Source organism: Lagenorhynchus albirostris, chromosome 1 (assembly GCF_949774975.1).
Source record: "Lagenorhynchus albirostris chromosome 1, mLagAlb1.1, whole genome shotgun sequence".
Lineage (NCBI taxonomy): Eukaryota > Metazoa > Chordata > Mammalia > Artiodactyla > Delphinidae > Lagenorhynchus > Lagenorhynchus albirostris.
The window spans coordinates 136,559,769-136,576,659 of NC_083095.1; positions in this window are offsets into that span (position 1 = coordinate 136,559,769).

Consider the following 16,891-nt stretch of genomic DNA (forward strand, 5'->3'; position numbering starts at 1 on the left):
AGAGATTACTACAAGCAACTCTATGCCAATAAAATAGACAACCTAGAAGAACTGGACAAATTCTTAGAAATACACAACATTCTGATACTGAACCAGGAAGAAATAGAAAATATGAACAGACCAATCACAGGCACTTAAATTGACTTTGAGATTAAAAATCGTGCAACAAACAAAATCCCATGACCAGGTGGCTTCACAGGAAAATTCTATCAAACATTTACAGAAGAGCTAACACCTATCCTTCTCAAACTCTTCCAAAATATAGCAGAGGGAGGAACACTCCCAAGCTCATTCTATGAGGCCACCATCACTCTGATACCAAAGCCAGACAAAGATGTCACAAAGAAAGAAAACTACAGGCCAATATCACTGATCAACATAGATGCAAAAATCCTCAACAACATACTAGCAAACAGAATCCAACAGCACATTAAAAGGATCATACACTGTGATCAAGTTAGGTTTATCCCAGAAATGCAAGGATTCTTCAATATACACAAATCAATCAACGTGATACTCCATATTAATAAATTGAAGGAGAAAATCCATATGATCATCTCAATAGATGCAGAGAAAGCTTTTGACAAAATTCAACACATATTTATGACAAAAACCCTCCAGATAGTAGGCATAGAGGGTACTTTCCTCAACATAATAAGGGCCATATATGACAAACCCACAGCCAACATCATCCTCAATGGTGAGAAACTGAAACCATTTCTAAAAAGATCAGGAACAAGACAAGGTTGCCCACTCTCACCACTCTTATTCAACATAGTTTAGGATGTTTTAGCCACAGCAATCAGAGAAGAAAAAGAAATAAAAGGAATCCAAATCGGAAAAGGAGTCAAACTGTCACTGTTTGCAGATGACATGATACTATACCTAGATAATCCTAAAAAGCTACCAGAAAACTACTAGAGCTAATCACTGAATTTGGTAAAGTAGCAGGATACAAAATTAATGCACAGAAATCTCTTGCACTCCTATACACTAATGATGAAAAATCTGAAAGAGACATTAAGGAAAACCTCCCATTTTCCATTGCAATAAAAAGAATAAAATACCTAGAAATAAACCTACCTAAGGAGACAAAAGACCTGTATGCAGAAAATTATTACACTGATGAAAGAAATTAAAGATGATACAAATAGATGGAGAGATATACCATGTTCTTGGATTGGAAGAATCAACATTGTGAAAATGACCCTACTACACAAAGCAATCTACATATTTAATGCAATCCCTTTCAAACTACCACTGGCATTTTTCACAGAACTAGAACAAAAAATTTCACAATTTGTATGGAAACACAAAAGACCCTGAATAGCCAAAGCAATCTTAAGAATGAAAAATGGAGCTGGAGGAATTAGGCTCCCTGACTTCAGACTATACTACAAAGCTACAGTAATCAAGACAGTATGGTACTGTCACACACCAAAAAAAAAAAGATTAATGGAACAGGATAGAAAGCCCTGATAAACCCACAAATGTATGATCACCTTATCTTTGATAAAGGAGGCAAGAATATACAATTGAGAAAGGACAGCCTCTTCAAAAAGTGGTTCTGGGAAAACTTGACAGCTATATGTAAAAGAATGAAATTAGAACACTCCCTAACATCATACACAAAAATAAACTCAAAATGCATTAAAGCCCTAAATGTAAGACCAGACACTATAAAACTCTTAGAAAAAATCTTTGGCAGAACACTCTCTGACATAAATCACAGCAAGATCCTTTTTGACCCACCTCCTAGAGAAATGGAAATAAAAACAAAAATAACAAATGGGACCTATTGAAACTTAAAAGCTGTTGCACAGCAAAGGAAACCATAAACAAGATGAAAAGACAACCCTCAAAATGGAAGAAAATATTTGCTAACAAAGCAACTGACAAAGAATTAATCTCCAAAATATACAAGCAGCTCAATATCAAAATAACAAACAACCCAATCCTAAATTGGGCAGAAGTCCTCAACAGACATTTCTCCAAAGAAGATATACAGATTGCCAACAAACACATGAAAGGATGCTCAACATCACTAATCATTAGAGAAATGCAAATTAAAACTACACTGAGGTATCACCTCACACCAGTCAGAATGGCCATCATCAAAAAATCTACAAACAATTAATGCTGGAGAGGGTGTGTAGAAAATGGAACCCTCCTACACTGTTGGTGGGAATGTAAATTGTTACAGCCACTATGGAGAAGAGTATGGACTAAAAATAGTACTACCATATGACTCAGCAATACATTACTGGGCATATACCGTAAGAAAACCATAATTCAAAAGGAGTCATGTACCACAATGTTCACTTCAGCACTATTTACCATAGCCAGGACATGGACACAACCTAAGTGTCCATCAACAGATGAATAGATAAAGATGTGGCACATATATACAATGAAATATTACTCAGCCATACAAAGAAATGAAATTCAGTTATTTGTAGTAAATTGGACCTACAATCTGTCATACAGAGTGAGGTAAGTCAGAAAGAGAAAAATAAATACCATATGCTAACACATATATATGGAATTTAAAAGAAAAATTGTTCTGAAGAACTATGGGCAGGACACGAATAAAGATGCAGACATACAGAACAGACTATGGACATGGGGAGGGGGATGGATAAGCTGGGATGAAGTGAGAGAGTGGCATTGACATATATTCACTACCAAATGTAAAACAGATAGCTAGTGGGAAGCAGCTGCATAGCACAGGGAGATCAGCTTGGTGCTTTCTGACCACCTAGAGGGTGGGATATGGAGGGTGGGAGGGAGATGGAAGAGGTAGGGTATATGGGGATATAAGTATACATATAGGTGATCCACTTTGTTATACAGCAGAAACTAACACAACAATGTAAAGCAATTATACTGCAATAAAGTTTAAAAAAAAGCTAATGCCTAGCTTTCAGAGAAATTCATATCATTAAAATTAAATATTAGAAAGGCAGAAAGCCTGAAATCAGTGATCTAAGTGTTCAAGAATTAAAAACCAACAGAAAAGCAATAAGTAAATAAAGTCAGATAAATAAAATATTGAATAAAAGGTCATAAAGCAAAGTTATAATAAAATATCAGCAACTAGTTGGTTCTTTGAGAGTATTAATTATATTGATAAACATTAGTAACTGTTTGATTCTGTCCTTTGGAACTCAGGGAAGGTCTAGGATGCTGAAGCCTTTTTCCTAAAAACAGAAAATGGAGGACACAGAAAGTCTTTTGTACTTGGGAATGCCCCACAGGATCCTGCTTGGTTTGGTCAACACATACACAAAAATTTAAGTATTTAGGCAATGTTACGTGTTTGCTAATCTTATTGTTGTCACCATTTCACAATATATACTTATACCAAATCATCACATTGTATATTTTAAACTTACACAATGTTAAGTGTCAATTATGTTACAGTAAAGCTGGAAAAAATCCCACTGTATTACAATTCACCCATTGATATCTTTTTGATTTAATTGAGGTATATATTGGAAGCTTTGCTATCTTGACATCAAATTTGAACTAAATTAGTTGGAATATTTGAGTGGCCTGAATAATAGTGATACTTTTATAGAGTACAGTATAGGTTGCCCCAAAACTGTAGAAACATTTTATCATAAGAATAAAAAAGAAGAAAACAAGCAAGACAATAAGGAGTTCTTGTAGACTGGCCCATAACCAAGTTCTTTATTTATATGCCATTAACAAGAAAAGATCTGAAATTTCTGGAGTCTCCAACAATATCTCAGTGTAGTTGTAAAAATGTGTTAAATTTATAAATTATATTTTTATGACAATTATATCTGGTATTTCTTGATTCTTTCAATATTTAACAATAGGTTAACTTTGGCAGACATCATGATGGAGTGGTGCAGGGGTGAGATATTTCTTTCCTTGTCCCTCTGAATTAACACTGGGCTATTGGTCTCCACGTTGTGGACTACAATATCTCTCAGATTCTAGGAGCATGAAGATAACTCCCAGAATGAGAGCAAAGGTATGCAGTAGGAAAGAGGACTGTGGCTTGCTACCTCTGGAGACAGGCTGGGACCTGGTACCCTTTGCTGCAATGCTGTAACAGGGAAGAGCTAAATCAGACTCCACATTGGACCTGTTTCTTTAAATTTAACCTTTGCTTTTCATTGCTTTTTTTTATTATAATCATACATAATGGCCTGACTCAAGGAACACAGACCCTCTGCTTAAACGTTAAACTAAAGTTCTTCTGTTCAGCTCCCAAGGAGACAATCTGACCCTGCCCACCTGTAAATGGCTGAAATTAACACATCCCCTCACCAAGGCTGGCAATTCCAAGGAGATGTCTTGCAAAATTGATGGCCATTTTTACTCTGCTTCCTCACTGCCTCTCACTATTTTGCCTTTTTACTTTACTTCCCTCTCTGATTCTATAAAAGAAACTGGCATCCAGACCCTGATAAGATGGCTATTTTGAGACATTAGTCTGCCATCTTCTCAGTCTGCTGGTTTTCCGAATAAAGTCATATTCCTTGCCTCAACATCTCATCTCTGATTTATTGGCCTGTCATGAGGTGAGCAGAGTGAACTTGGACTCAGTAACAAATATGGCTTAGCCAGTCAGGAACCTTGATGCTTGTGGCTAGCCGGCCCCAGTCTGGGAATATTGGGGCAAGACCCTAGCAGCTGCCAGGACAATTTGTCCTGAGGATCTTCCCTTCAAAATTCCCTGAAGTGGCACCAGCTACCCCATCACATGGCAGTTGAAGCAAGGAACCAACAAACTTCTACGAGTCAGACTCAATTTGATTTTGGAGGGCAAGTCTCTCTGGCATGCACACTGGGAACATATCCCCCTCAATTTGGGCTTTTCCTTTATGGGACAAGCCAATTTGGTTGAGGTGCTCTGTTGGAGAAGGAAATTGTTGTTGGACTCTACCTGATTTTTGGAACCAGTTCATTGGGAGCTAGTTCGCTCGTTCTGTAGGGTAAGTCAACTGATTTGGGAACTAGTTCGTTGGTTTTGGTCTTGGTTTTGTGTGCATCGGTGGTAGAATTTGTGCCTTTTGTGTTGGAATTTGTTTGCATTTTCTTTGTTTTGGTGTTATCAAACTTGTAAAAATGGGAAATACTACATCTATCCCGAAGGAGAGCTCTTTGGGGCATATATTAGATAAATGAGCAAAACATAGCCATGAGCCTATGACTAACAAAGACATGATATACTATTTTAATAGGGTGTGGACCCAATATGTTTTAGGATCAGAAGAGCAATGGCCCCTGAATGGCTCCCTCAGTTATTATACGATCTCACAGCTAGAAGTGTATTGCAAAAGAGAAGTGAAAAGAGATGAGATTCCATATGTAGAAGCATATATGCTATCTCATCAAGAGGAAAACGAGTCAGAGGACTGCCACCTTATGGTGCAATGGTCTGAAAGGAAACCCAAGGGGAAACCCATTCTACAAGGTAAAGAGGGAGAAATGAGAGTGGAGACATGTTATTTCAAGACTTAAAACCCACCTCCCCAGCCTATCCAGCGCCCCAGTGGCTGAGCAGCTTGCACTGGCAGTTGTTGCAACTGCCCCACCCCCCATGCCACCAACATATTCACTGCCTCCTGTTTCCCCTGCCCAGAGGGATCAAATAGAAGTTTCTATGGTAACCCCCGGGGCACAGGGATCTGGTTTAGCATCACCATCTAAGACCCAACAGTGCACCCAATTGGGACCAAGAACCACTTCCACAGCAGGGCAATTTCCCTTGGGCCTATATCCTATAAGATGCCAGGGGACTCCCTTCGACTTGAGGTGTCCAATTCTGTTTTTGCCTCAGGAGCCCCTGATAATTTCAACAGTGGGGAACAAGTTGATTGACCTTCTAATAGATATGGGTGCCACATATTCTGTGGTAAACACCAAGGTGACAAAGAAAACATCTCAGTCTATCCTGGTCATGGGAGTCTGTGGAGACGCACAAAACCGTTCATTCTTACAACCTCTAGAATGTCAACGAGGGGACCTCACTCTGAAACATAGCTTTTTATATATGCCATAGTGTCCAATCCCCCTTTGGGGGACAATATCTTCTTTGTAATTAAATGCTCAAGTAACTTTTTTGCCAGAACAGCTTGACATCAGGGTCCCACAGGCGCCTTTTTGATCTTGTCCATTTGGGGAACTTCAATTCCATTTGCAAGGTGCCACTTTGGATAAAGGTCACAGTTCTATTGGGACTGGGAAGTCACTTTTGGGGCATGTTTGCCATTTGGCTTTTGATTTCTGGGCATCTCTTTGCCATCTGTTTTACTTTGAGTGTGACTTCCGGCTGGTGAGGTTTTGGTTTGGTTTGGTTACTTTGGTTTGAGTGCACAGATATCTGGTACTAACTGCTCGAACTAAAATGGGAAGCACTTCCTCTAAAGTTCCATCCCCAACTGCGAGCCCCTTGGGAAATTTTAAATGACTGGTCGACCTACAGATGTGATCCGGTGCCAAAGAAAACTGGCCTAAAAATTGTTCTCTTACAGTGAGATATTTATTGCCACAGATTGGGGAAATGGACTGAGGTTCCCTTATGTCCAGGACTTTCTCCTATAATTAAAAGCCTGGGGAATCAGAAAAACAAAACTGTCACTTGTTTTACAAATATAGTCTTTACAGGACCAGAAGTGTGGCTGCAAAAATAATCTAAAGCCCACATATCCTTTTACCACTCCCAAAACCTTCCCTATTTATCTTAAGAGGCTTCTAAATATTAAACAAAGGGGAAATAAAGTCATCCTAGGAGAAACTTGCCTGTATTTTTGAGATGCAAATGTCCTATCTGGTCCTCTCAGGAACCCTTTCTGTACCATCTTTTTAAAATGCAAATTTTGAAAAAGAGGGTACAGTAATTTAGAACTTGACTTGTTTTCCATAAATATTAGTAAAAAGGGTTTAGCTATCTAGACAAGTGAGCTTGCTTTTTTCCATCTGCCAGAAAGCCAACTTTAATCCAACCTCTTTTGTAAACTGATGGGTTTTATATTGCTGTACCTGATTCAGGGCTGAAATCTTGAAATGAGAACTATGATGTCTCTCTTTTAGTGTGTTTGTATGTATCTTTGTCTTTGGATAACATTGTTGAGGTTAATCTCTAAATGAGCTCTATTTAATTGGCTTAAAGAAAACTAAGTGTTCTAATTTCATACTTTTACATGTACCTGTCCAGTTTTCCCAGCACCACTTTTTGAAGAGGCTGTCTTTTCTCCACTGTATATTCTTGCCTCCTTTATCAAAGATAAGGTGACCATATATGCATGGGTTTATCTCTGGGGTTTCTAACCTGTTCCATTGATCTATATTTCTATTTTTGTGTCAGTACCATACTGTCTTGATTACTGTAGCTTTGTAGTATAGTCTGAAGTCAGGGAGCCTAATTCCTCCAGCTCCATTTTTCATTCTTAAGATTGCTTTGGCTATTCAGGGTCTTTTGTGTTTCCATACAAATTGTGAAATTTTTTGTTCTAGTTCTGTGAAAAATGCCAGTGGTAGTTTGATAGGGATTGCATTAAATATGTAGATTGCTTTGTGTAGTAGGGTCATTTTCACAATGTTGATTCTTCCAATCCAAGAACATGGTATATCTCTCCATCTATTTGTATCATCTTTAATTTCTTTCATCAGTGTAATAATTTTCTGCATACAGGTCTTTTGTCTCCTTAGGTAGGTTTATTCCTAGATATTTTATTCTTTTTGGTGCAATGGTAGAAATTCAGTTATTTGTAGTGAAGTGGATGGACCTAGAGTCTGTCATACAGAGTGAAGTCAGAAAGAGGAAAACAAATACCATATGCTAACACATATATATGGAATCTAAGGGGGAAAAAAGGTCATGAAGAACATAGGGGCAAGACAGGAATAAAGACACAGACCTACTAGAGAATGGACTTGAAGATATGGGGAGGGGGAAGGGTAAGCTGTGACAAAGTGAAAGAGTGGCATGGACATATATACACTACCAAACGTAAAATAGATAGCTAGTGGGAAGCATCCACATAGCACCAGGAGATCAGCTCGGTGTTTTGTGACCACCTAGAGGGGTGGGATAGGGAGGGTGGGAGGGAGGGAGATGCAAGAGGGAAGAGATATGGGAACATATGTATATGTATAACTGATTCACTTTGTTATAAAGCAGAAACTAACACATCATTGTAAAGCAATTATACTCCAATAAAGATGTTAAAAAAATCATACTGAGTAAAAAAAAAAAAGAAAAGAAAAGTAAGTGCTTACAAACCAAACATTTCTAAATACAAGAGAATTTAAGCTAAATGAGTTTCAGGTTCACATGAACTGGGACATATTTAGTATTAAGTTAATGCCTGGCATTAATGTTTAAGTTTGTTGATCTAATTAATATAGACATGTCTTTAGAGCCATCAACATTAAGTATAGTACTTTCACTGCACCTAGGTTTAATAGAAGTTAAATGAAATCTTGTTATATCCATTGAAAATTTGTCAGCAAGAAAATAACTTGATCTGATGAAACTTTAAAGTCAATGTAGGGCTTCCCTGGTGGCACAGTGGTTAAGAATCCACCTGTCAATGCAGGGAACACGGGTTCGAGACCTGGTCTGGGAAGATCTCACATGCCACAGAGTGACTAAGTCTGTGTGCCACAACCACTGAGCCTACACTCTAGAGCCCACATGCCACAACTACTGAACCCACGTGCCACAACTATTGAAGTCCATACACCTAAAGTCCATTCTCCTCAACAAGAGAAGCCACTGCAATGAGAAGCCTGTGCACCACAATGAAGAGTAACCCCTGCTCACCGCAACTAGAGAAAAGCCCGTGCACAGCAACAAAGACCCAACACAGCCAAAAACAAATAAATAAAATAAATAAATTAAAAGAAAATAAAGTCAATGTAAGCAAGATAATGATGTCAAGCAGGGCCCTGTGGGGCTCCCGGACAGGGTGGCCTTTTTGTCTCCAGTTTCTTGTAGGCAAGACTCCAGCTTCCATGACCTTCCCCGAGTTCCAAAGGGCAGATTCAAACAGTTACTAATCAAGGGAGGAGCAGCCATGAAAACACCTGAGGCAAGATTAAAAGGACCAGAGAAGCTCATCAAGATTAGGAGACCCAAGACCACCAGAGACCCTGCACATACCCTAATCTTGTCAGCAACCCCACTCTTTTGAAACTTTGCAGAAGAAAGAAGAATGAAAGACTATTATTGCCTTGATCCTTATCACATACCTCTGAGCACTACCACTGACTATATAACCTATCCCTATTCTCCAGTGAGGGGTACACAGTTCTTGAGGCGCTAGCCTGCTGTGTTCTCTCTCTGGCTGGCAAAGAAATAAAGCTACTCTTAATTTCTCCTCCGTAAATCTGTCTCCATATTTCTGTTTGGCATTGATGCACAGAGAGTCAAGATTTTGGCAACAATAAGAGGTTTTAGGTAAACACTATAAGAATGATTATATTCTAAAAATCATCTAAAATAGTTTCTCTAGATTTTGGTAACTATTACTTGCCTCTTGGTTTTCATTAGAAATTAAGGTTTTTAAGAGTCAGAGGTTCTAATTTAAATATGTAATTAAAGTTAATGAAAATAATAAAATATTTCAGTATGGTAGAATGTGTGTTTTCAGTTAAGAAGGTATAAGGAATGGAATTACAGTTTACTGAGAAAGTTTTGTACATGGTCAGGATTAACTAAGTTTAGATTGAATTTAACTGAGTAAATTGATTCTAATTCAAGACTAGAATTTGATCTCTCTCTGTTAGAAGTGAAACTGTGCACCTCAGATTGGGACTTGAGCCCATGTGCTGGGACACAAACCCCGCCTAAACCCTGACTGGGACTTGAACCCACATGGCTGGGACTTGAACCTGGCCGAAACCCACAGTCTTCCAACTGAGATCACACACCTGATTTCAGGACTTAATGAAGCTCAGGTTCTTGATTGCAGAAAGAATTCAGTGAGAGACAAAGTGATAGGTAAGAAGTGGATTTATGTAGAAAGAAACACACTCCACAGACAGAGTGTGGGCCATCTCAGAAGGTGAGAAATGTACCAGGGTATGGGGTTGTCAATTTTTATAGGGGTGGGTAATTTCATAGGCTAATGAGTGGGAGGAGTATTCCAGCTATTTCAGGAAGGGGTAGGGATTTCCAGGAATTGGGCCACTGCCTACTTTTTGATCTTTTTGGTCAGTATTGGAACTGTCATGGGGCCTGTGGGTGTGTCATTTAGCTTGCTGATGTGTTACAGTGAGCGTATACTGAGGCTCAAGGCCTAGTGGAAGTTGGCTTGTTTGCCATGTTGGACCCATTTGGTTCTAATCAGTTTATGTCACATCCTCAGGCTATGTCATTCTTTCAAAGGTGGTGCCCTGTCTCCTTCCCTCCTGTTTCATTCCCCCCTCAGAGATTTTACTCCCATATTCTTATGGGAAGCAGAAGGGCGATGGTCTTCTGTAACTGCTTCAAGACTGAGTAGGGGTGTCAACCCTGCCTGTCAGGGAGTAAAAATCTCTGGGTGCCTGATCTAGGGGTTCCCGGGGCAGGACACCTCCTTGTTATAAATCAGTATGGACTGGAATTCTTGCATAGCCATCATCTTGGTATGGAACCGTTGTAACTGTTTCCATAGACTTTCTATGAATTTCCTTGATGAGGAAGCACTTTTTGTAGGAGCATCAGAGTACAAAAATATCTATAAATGACAAAAGACTTAAAAGGCATGGTTAAACATTTGATTACAGTGTAATCAATAAAGAAACTTGGTTACAATAACCAGAATTATGAATGATTATGTTTAACATACCAAGTAATCTTAGTTAAATATTTTTCTTTAAGATACATCAGGGGATCTCTAAAGTATCACAAAGTTAACTGGAAATCAAAAGAAACAATTAAAATTTGATATTTGGAAGTTTGTCAAAAAGTTTTAAAACAGTTGGTCAAATAAGATCATAGGTCACTGTGAGACAATACTTATTCCTTAACCAAAGTTACAAAAGATCTCAAAAGCAAATACAGATCGCTTAAATGCAAAGAAACTCACACAGTCTGTTGTCAAAACCAGCATTTCAAGAATACTTTGGAGGAAGAAACCAAATCCAGTCTTGTTCTAGCCCATTCCTAATAAAATCCATTTACCCAACTAAATTCAGTCCAATCTTAGAAAATCCTGATCATGTATTACTGTTTACAGTATTTTTCATTCTCATTCATCCCACCTTCTTTTACTGAAAACATACATCTTACCTTCCTTAAAAGATTTTTTTCACATTGAGTTACTTTTCTTGTTGACAGATTTATAACAGATCAAATAAAGTTTTATTTGACCTCTAGTAAACCTAGGTACAACAGAAGTATTATACTCAACATTGATGACTCTAAAGATATGTCTATATTAAACCAACAAGTTTAAGCCACCTTCAATACCAGATATCAGTTTAGTACTGAATATTTTCCAGATGACATGAACCTGAAATTTATTCTGGCCAGATTATTTTTTACTTCTGAGTATTTATGTAAGTGTTTGATTTTTTAAAAGCCAATTAAGTAGAGCTCTTCTATGAATTAATTTTTGGCAATACCATACACCAACAACACACATATAGATACATATGAAAATACAAACACAGAGGTCTCATTGTTCCATTCCAAAATTTCAGTCCTGAGTCAGGTACAACATAAAATCCATCAGTTACAAGGGGTTGGATTCAAATTGGGCTTCTGGCAGATGGAACAAATCAAGGTCACCAATCTAGATGGCTAAACCCTTTTTACTAGTGCTTATAGAAAACACACTTAGGATTTCTATTTATCCTTGACAAGTCAAGTGCTAAATTACTTTACCCTCTTTTTTAAAATTTGCATTTAAAAAGATGGCAGAGATAAGGGTTTCTTAGAAGACCAGATAGGACATTTGTATCTCAAAGGTACAGGCAAGTTCCTCCTAGGATGACTTTGTTTCCCCTTTGTTTAATACTTACAAGTCTCTTAAGATAAATAGGGGTTTGGGGAGTGGTAAAAGGATTGGTGGGCTTTGAATTATTTTTGGAGCCAAACCTCTGGTCCTGTAAAGACTACCTTTGTAAAAGAAGGACAGTTTTATTTTGTTTTTCAAAGAATTGTGTTGTTATCTCAATGATATTGAAGGACTGACATACCCATTTGACTATGTTGGAAAGTTTTACTTTTCCTCATTTAGCTTAGGGGAGAAGGCCTCTTTCAAAATTCCTATCAGGCTCTGAATATCAGCTATGGTCAGTTTAGTCAGACTGGTGGCCTCCTATTTTGGTACTATACTTACAAACATTTTTGAGGATCTTCCCTAGGTTTAAGAAATTTGTACCTTATATTTAGATACCATATAACTCTTTTTACTTAATAATCTCTGGCTGGATAGCTTTGGCCAAGACTGGAACCTCAATATTCCACATTCCAGGGTCTACTAAGGCTTCTATTTTAGCTTCAGATTTTATCTGTTCCTTTTTGCTTTTTGTTAGAACCAATTGGTGATGAGGGTGTTTCCCTTGCCCTTCGAGAACCAGAGTGGCCCCTCACGTAGTTAATAAATCTCTTCCTATTAAAGGGATGGGACAATCAGGCACAAACAGAAAGGAATATAAAAACAGCTGTCCAATGATCTTGCACAAAAGGGGTTCTAGGAAAGTGTGCCCCTGTCTCTTCCCTAACAACCCCATTACGTATTTCTTATGATTGCTAAGGTTTCCAATCCTTTGGGTTAAGACCAAGAAGGTTGCACCAGTGTCTATAAGAAATTCTACCAAGTGGCCCACCACATTAATGACCACCCGAGGCTTGACATTATTTATATAGATAGTATCTCTAGGCAGAGCTACTTTCGGCCTTGGACCACCTCATTTTTCTGATTGCAAAACCATCAGTGGCCGAGGGGTCCCCATCACTCTCTGGCACCTGGGGCATTCCCTCTTCCAATGTGATGGCTGTTTGAAAAGGGCACATCGATCACAGTCCTCCCTCCAGTGTCCCTTTTGTCCACACCGGGTACATTGGCCTTGTATGTGTACACGTGGGCCTTGTTGCCAGCCATGGCCAGATTGGCCCAGAAAAGCCAGCTTCCCCTTTGGTGGTCTCTGAGTGGACAAAGTCACTGAAATCATTTGGGCCTTTTGCATATTTCTCTGGGTGCATTCAGCCTTTTTGGTCATATCCCTATTACTGAAAACCAAATGAGCCAATTGGAACAAATCATTCATTGGAGTCTGAGGACGAGCAGTTGTTTTCTGAATTTTGCACCTGATTTCTGGAGCAGACTGGGCTATGAAATGCATAGCAAAAAGGGCCTGTACTTCTGGGGAGGAGGGATCCACTTTCACTAGGGGTCCATGGCCCTGTAGGGTGGGTCAGTTAAAATGTCCTTTGTGTCCTTCCTAGAGTTATCCCTCCAAGCTACACACACCTTAAATTCCTTTTGTGTTCCATTGCCTAGATACAGGCCATGAAAATTTGAACATAGGGTACTTCTCTCCTTTTTAAATTTCTTAACTCATATTGTGGCCAAACCTGATTACATAACCTACTAAGTTTTTTCCTATTAATTCCTGTTGTCTAAATCATTCCGAATCCCAGAGTATATGGCCCAGAGGGGTATTGGTTGGGATTGATACAGCCTGACCCATTTCAGACAAGCCTGAGGTGATGGAGGTGAAGTCCCTCTAACTCCCGAGCTATCCGAAATTCCATTGTTAATTCAAAATCCACCGCACAGTTTGGTCAAGATTTGCGCTTAACGATTTTAGATGGTATCCCTTCCATGGTAGTCTCCCAATGAGGTGTTAGTGCCCCAAAAGTTGTCACAAAGAAATGGCATAGGAGACATCCCCAGTAGTGCTGACAATGAGTGGGAGTTCGTTTAGCTGTAAGTTGGGAATAAAGGGTCAGCATTTGTAACGGTCAGAGGGAGGAGAGTAAAAGCAATGAAAAGTACACCTTGGTAGTCACACATGACATCTAGGGTTAACAGCAGAAAGAAAGAAAGAAAGAAAGAAATAGAGTAGGAATGAAAAAGAATGTAAGAATGTAGGAGAAAAACCTCAGAGTCAAGGAGAAGAGTATATAGAGATTAACAGTTCTGTCCTGGAACTGCTGCTGGATGTGCATAAGCATATGGGATTGACCCACTGGTCAAAAATGAGCAGACATCAGCAGAGCGTCCTCCCTAGTTACCTGGCTCATGGCGTCCCTTGAGTCTCTTAAGGACCAAGACCTAACTCTCAAAATTTTCTTCCTTTATCACCGTGACCTTCATGGTCACCTGCTGAAACCGTGCACCTCAGATTTCAACTTGAATCCATGTGCTGGGACTCAAACTCAGCCTAAACCCAGAATGGGACCTAAACCCACATGGCTGGGACTCAAACCCTGTCAAAACCCTGATAGGGACTCAAACCACCACACGGCTGTTTCAGAAGTGTCCCTTTTTTTTTTTTTGGTGGTATGCGGGCCTCTCACTGTTGTGGCCTCTCCCATTGTGGAGCACAGGCTCCAGACGTGCAGGCTCAGCGGCCATGGCTCACAGGTCCAGCTGCTCCGCGGCATGCGGGATCTTCCTGGACCGGGACACGAACCTGTGTCCCCTGCATCGGCAGGTGGACTCTCAACCACTGCGCCACCAGGGAAGTCCCAGAAGTGTTCATTTTTGATAACAGATTGTATGAGTTTCTGTGCCCTTAGGTGATCCATATTTGTTTTCTTTCAATCGTTTTGTGACTTTGGTTAAATGAATAAGTATTGTTTCACAGTGACCTATGTTCCTGTTGTGTTTTAAAACATTTTTGATACTTTTAACAAACTTCCCAAATATCAAAATCTGACTAAAGCTTTTTAGCCTCCAGCTGACTCTGGGATACTTCAAAAGAACATCTCTGAGACATCTCAGAGAGGAATGTCAAACTAAGTTTATTTGGTATGTTAAATTACTTCAAAAACATTGTCAGTTGATTGGAGATGAACCTCAGGTTATAGTGTATGGATAAATGTCATTAATATAGATATTCCAAAATTTATATGGAATCACTAACATCCTGACATATTATCAATCATAATTCTAGTTATTCTAAAATGTTATATGTCATAGAAATATCCAAGTTTCCTGCTAATTGTATTGTACTCAAATCTTTAACCATCCTATTTTAAGTTTTGTCCTGGTGCATTTACAAAATGAAGATATTCAGGAAGACTCATAAAAGGAACTTTTTAACAAATATAAGTTTCTGATAGCCTTTAGATAATGTCACTGGACTAGGTGACAAATGACAAAACTAATGGAAAACCTGATTACTTCATCCAGATCTACAGGAATTAATTATCATGGGGCTGAAAGAACAGATGAATGTGGTTTATACCTTTACAAATTTGTGAAATATACTAGCTCTAACCTTTGTTTTTCAGAAAAAAATCTTTTCTATTATGCTATGACCTACAAGAAGTTGATAAAGTATGTCTTTGTGAAAAAAGATGAAACATTTGTCTTTTTGTCTCTACCTGATTCTGACAGAATTTGGCATCTCTAGCTGGCTCTCCTGTGGACTTGATATTATGCTAATCATTGTTTTAATTTGTTCTTTGTTTCCAAATTGTTTGTGCTTTGTGTATCCCTGCTGCATTATGTCTTTGTCAATGTTACTAGATGCATTATTTATATCCCATCTATTTTATAAGGTTGTTGTCTCTTACAGTACCCAGTGTGTAACCAGGCCTCCAACAAAACTTCTATGGCTAAACATGTTAAGGAAATAGATCACATTTCTAACATAAAATAATTGTAATAGTGTGATTCTAGGTATGGGAAGAAGCAATAATGAAAAATGTCTCCTGGATCATAATTAGACAGAGGATCTAAAGAATGTTTAATTATCAGTAGGGCCTGATCCTAAAATTAGCACCTGGAGTGGTATATCAAGAATTTTCACCTGGGGACTGAGGGAAGATGGCAGAAGAGTAAGTCTCAGAGATCACCTTCCTCACCACAGATACACCAGAAATACATCTACACGTGGAACAACTCCTACAGAACATCTACTGAATGCTGGCAGAAGACCTCAGACCCCCAAAAGGCAAGAAACTCCCCACGTACCTATGTAGGGAAAAAGAAAAAAAGAATAAACAGAGACAAAAGGATAGGGATGGGACCGGCACCAGTGGGAGGGAGCCATGAAGGAAGAAAGGTTTCCACACAGTAGGAAGTCCCCTCGTGGGCGGAGACTGTGGGTGGTGGAGGGGGGAAGCTTCGGAACCACAGAGGAGAGCCCAGCAACAGGGGTGCAGAGGGCAAAGCAGAGAGATTCCCACACAGAGGATCGGTGCCAACTGGCACGCACCAGCCCAAGGCTTGTCTGCTCACCCACCGGGTCAGGCAGGGGCTGGGAGCTGAGGCTTGGGCTTCAGTTGGAGCACAGAGAGAGGCCTGGGGTTGGAGGCGTGAACACAGCCTGCAAGGGGTTAGTGCACCACGGCTAGCAGGGAGGGAATACGGGGAAAAGTCTGGACCTGCCGAAGAGGCAAGAGACTTTTTCTTCCCTCTTTGTTTCCTGGTGAGCGAGGAGAGGGGATTAAGAACGCTGCTTAGCTCTATTTACAATAGCCCGGAGATGGAAACAACCTAAGTGCCCATCATTGGATGAATGGATAAAGAAGATGTGGGACATATATACAATGGAATATTACTCAGCCATAAAAAGAAACGAAATTGAGCTATTTGTAATGAGGTGGATAGACCTAGAGTCTGTCATACAGAGTGAAGTAAGTCAGAAAGAAAAAGACAAATACCGTATGCTAACACATATATATGGAATTTAAGAAGAAAAAAATGTCATGAAGAACCTAGGGGTAAGACAGGAATAAAGA